The 4,378-nt window shown below is 33.8% G+C and overlaps 1 pseudogene; it reads right to left on the bottom strand.

Moving 5' to 3' along the window:
* Positions 1–1,270: 1,270 nt before the first annotated feature.
* Positions 1,271–1,389, bottom strand: LOC111746346 (annotated as a pseudogene).
* Between the last annotated feature and the right edge of the window lie 2,989 nt (positions 1,390–4,378).

Below are 4,378 nucleotides of genomic sequence, written 5' to 3'. Positions count from 1 at the left end.
AGAATGACTTTATGTGTTTTAAGATTAAGTGACTAGGAAAAATAAAAACATAAGAAGAAATGATTTGAGGAAAATATAATTAAGTTATTTTGATAAATATTAACTAAGCAGTGATAGTAAAATGGAGAAGTAAGAGTATTTGTAGTGTACCCAAAGACCTGGTTCTGCCAAGAGAATGTTTGACCTTTCAATATACAAAGAGACTGTGCTGATTTGAGGCATGTGACAAATATATACATTTGAGGCTATACATATATATACATATATATATATACATATATATGTATATATATATATATATGTATATATATGTATGTATATAAATGATATATATTATATAAGATTAGGCATAACAACCAAATATGTATATATAATATGTATATATATATTTGTATTATATATATATGGTTGGGTAGGGTCTTTAGGGCATAGTGATCCATGTTAATCCTATGGGATGTATTCATCCACATACCAGCCCTAATGGAAGAAAATATTGATTTTTCCCCCTTTTAACCTATTTCTCTCCATTGGGAAAAAAATTATATCTTAAGAGGAGTTTAGTCACTTAGAATAATAACAAGTTCAACATAAAGTCTGATGTAAAGGGAGCTGCAGTGACAGTGTGTCTGCCAGAGATAGAAAAATGATTAAGGTGGAAAGAGACAAATCTTTGAGAAGTGTTTTATTGGTCCTGACTAGACAATGGCAACACAACTTGTTAGACAAGATTGAATATTGTACTTCCTTGGATTCACTTAGGAAATACAATACATTTCTCAGAATCTAGAAGCCTAGATGTCATTCCTAGGCATTGAGAAGTGTTGAATTGTTGAGAAGGCAGCCCCTGTGAATCGCCTTAGACAATCACAACCTTAGCATGATATTTTAGGCTTTAACAATAAACTAATATCTCAATCAAAATCTATTTGTAGGATTTCTCTTTTGTAGGAGACCACAAAATTGGACAATGCAAGTAGAACATGAAGTGATTCTGCTCCGGGATGTCAGACTTGAATGGCCCTGTATGTATATGTGGCAATGTTTAATGAAAGCCCCCCATATTTTTGTCATGTTTAATGGCTTTGCTCTTCTTTAGCTTTCAGCTCTTGTGTTAATTACACAGAGTTTTTCAGATGATTCTTTTTTCTTATTTTATTTTGTTATTTTTATTTTTTTTTTTTAGGTGAGGCAACCCTTGGTTGACCTCATAAATTGCAAGGACCTTGTCAGCTTATAATCCCTTATTTTATTTTATTTATTTTATTTTTTATGCTTATAGCACCTGGTCTTCCTGGGTTGTCTCCCATCCAAGTACTAACCAGGCCCCACCCTGCTTAGCTTCTGAGATCAGACAGGATAGGGCTTGTTCAGGGTGGCATAGCCATAGACTCAAATGATTATTTACCAACAATTTATGTCTAAGTAAATTTATCTCCTTTTTATTTCAGTGGGCTGCGGGCAGCAGTGGAGTAAACTTTTTTCTAGGAAGGGACACTCAGCATCTCCAGAAAGTGAGCAGGCATTCCGGGCCAGCTGGTTTGAAAAAGCAATATTTTTTATTTTCTCTAGATTTGTATCCATGATGGTTAATTTGAGACTCATATTGTGTAAGATTGAAAAGAGACTGATTTTACCTTGCTGAATTTTCTGTGTCCCATATTGATTAATTAAAAGGAAATAGGAGTTGTGGCATTGCTACATATACTCAAGCAATGTGCCTTCAGCCAGGGAAGTGACTTCATGTCTAGCAAAGGCTGCAAAATACCTTCTGCCTATTTTGATCTACTTAAAGAAATTGCTTTGCGTTGCTAGAGAATAGCTGACCTCGACATCCTACTCACATTTTATCCTTGAATAATGAGGAGAAAAATCTCCCTGCAGTAAATGTTCAGTTGATGCTGTTTTTCCTCACATCAAAAAGAAAAAAAAAAAAGAAGCTTTATGAAATAATGATGCTATCCTCAGGTGAACATAACAGTTTGTCCTTAATATCTTAATCAATAGTTAGAGTTAAAAAGGTCATCTCATCTTAAAACTAAAGTTGGAATTAGCTGTCCACCACAGAAATGAAATCTGGCAAAGAAGGCCACAGGCTCATCTAGAAAAGCTCCAGGTCTTCATCTCGAAAGCTTAAGTTTAATAGTCAGTTTTCATTATTTATCTTTAATATCTTGACTAAGGGTTTTCAGAACTTACATAGCCTACCTTTAGGACAATGTAAATCCTTGTTAGTTTTCTGTTTCAATTATTCTGCTCAAACCTGTAAGCAAGATTTTGAAGGAAGTCCCTATAAGAGCCCAAGTATCAGTTTTTGAAAATCACTATGGTGTTTATTAATTTATTCATGCAATCAGGCATTCCTTTAACAAATATTTTTTGAGCACCTGTTATGTTTCTGGCACTGAGATAGACACTGGGGACACAAATGGACTGAAAGTATAGATTAATAAGTGCTCCATGGATGAACTTAACTTCCATGCAAAAATCAATCTTAATTATTTTTACCATTTTAAATTGACCTAAAAGTGCTAAACTCAAGTGCTTTCTTCATTCAACATATATTTATTCCCTTCTTTCCTTTATTTTGAGATGTTTAGATTTGATTCAAATGGTAGTTCTGATATTTATCAGCTGTGTGATCTTGGGTACATCACTTAACCTTATCTATTTTCCTTATCTGTAAAACAATGTTAATAATAGTACTTGCCTTATGAGGTTGTTTTGAAGATTACATGAGGCAGTATCCGGCATAAAATTGCAATTTGATAAGTTCAGGCTATATTAGTTCTTTTGCTTTGAAAGACAATCTGTTCACTCCTCTATTGTTTATGGAAAGTATGGACATAAAAAATGAGCACACGGGCAAATAGTGAATTGTCTCCTTTCCCTTTAAGAAAGTCTTAAATGTACAAGAACATTTAGGCTATTTAAAAATTTGGTTTACCTTAAAATAAGTAAGCCTATGTCATCCAGCTTGATGGCAAACTACTCAGTTTTGATTAGAGATTCAGCTCTTGTTATGCTTTTACTCTTGGTATATTGAAGCCAATTTCATCATGATTTCTATTTCAAAATCAGGTAGTTTACATGAATTCCATCACTGCACAGCTAAATGTACCCTCTAAGACTCTGAGAGGTAGGTTCATGGGTTATGTTTTGTGTATGTGAGAGATGCTGGTACTTTGAAAACAATTCTTTTTTACTTCCTCCCCCCCCCCAACCCGCCTGCCCCCGCCCTGGAAGAGGATTTTCCTTTAACAAGATACTTTTGTGACTCATGACATCTAGTGATAAAAAAGGAGACTATTGTTACCTCATTCTAAAAGGAGATACAAGACATTGGTCATTATTTCATATAGAAGCAATGACTTGGCTGAAGTCAACATAATTATCAAGGTAGCTATATTTCCGCTCTTTATAAACTGTGTCACCTGTATTCCTTCAAGCCACAGTCAAGTACTGGAGAATAGTTGTGTAAATAAAGTTGGTGGTTTTATGTGAATGAATATCATTTAGAAGATAATTTCCCTGAAAATCAACACATCTTCAGAGCTGATGTATGACCCTGCTGTCTTATGGTATTAATGAGCTCCCTAAAGGTAACATCAGTAACAAAAATTATGGAGTTTTTCTTTCTGTAAATTCTATCATAAGGTTCAATAATTATTCATACACGATGTTCAATGTAATATTCTTTGGTTCAGTCTAGATAATTATTCTTACATAGCTGGCTTTAGGTGTATGTTAACATCTTTTATTGTCTGTATTCAGAAACCGGCCTAGTTGAAGATAGGCATATCTTATCTGCAAATGAAGCCAAGGGCTTTATCCTAATATCATGAGATATCAGGGCTATTTAAAGCTTCCAGCACAGTTGGTTCCAACTTCAGATAAGTGATCCAAACAAGATCTTATTAAAGAAAAAAAAATTATCTGGTGTTCTATGCTTCTCTAATTAACTTGGGAAAGGTTCTCACATCTTAGTTATCTCAGGTACCATTGTGTTTTATTGTATTGTTCACCATTACTGATACTCTCAACTTTGTATCATTAGTAGGCCACTTTAACAAATGTTGACATTCAAGTTGTTATTGGTTTAGTAATTTTCTGTATTTCAGCAAGACTCTGAAAATAGGCTAGTTCCCATATAGGGGCGGTAGGTAATGACTGTAGACTTGAATCTTACCTTTGCAATTGATGGCTCTAGTATCTCTTTTACCCATTCCTCACATGTTTCTCTTTTTATTTATTTATTTATTTTTGGTGAGGACATTGAAGTTCTACTCTCTTAGCAAATTTCAATTATATAATATAGTGTTATCAACTATAGTCACCATGTTTAATATTACATCTTCAGACCTTATTCATCTTATAGCAG

Source organism: Pteropus vampyrus, unplaced genomic scaffold (genome assembly GCF_000151845.1).
Source record: "Pteropus vampyrus isolate Shadow unplaced genomic scaffold, Pvam_2.0 Scaffold184, whole genome shotgun sequence".
Taxonomy (NCBI): Eukaryota; Metazoa; Chordata; class Mammalia; order Chiroptera; family Pteropodidae; genus Pteropus; species Pteropus vampyrus.
Note: the sequence above shows the minus strand (reverse complement) of the source record. Positions and strands in the feature narration are given on the sequence as shown.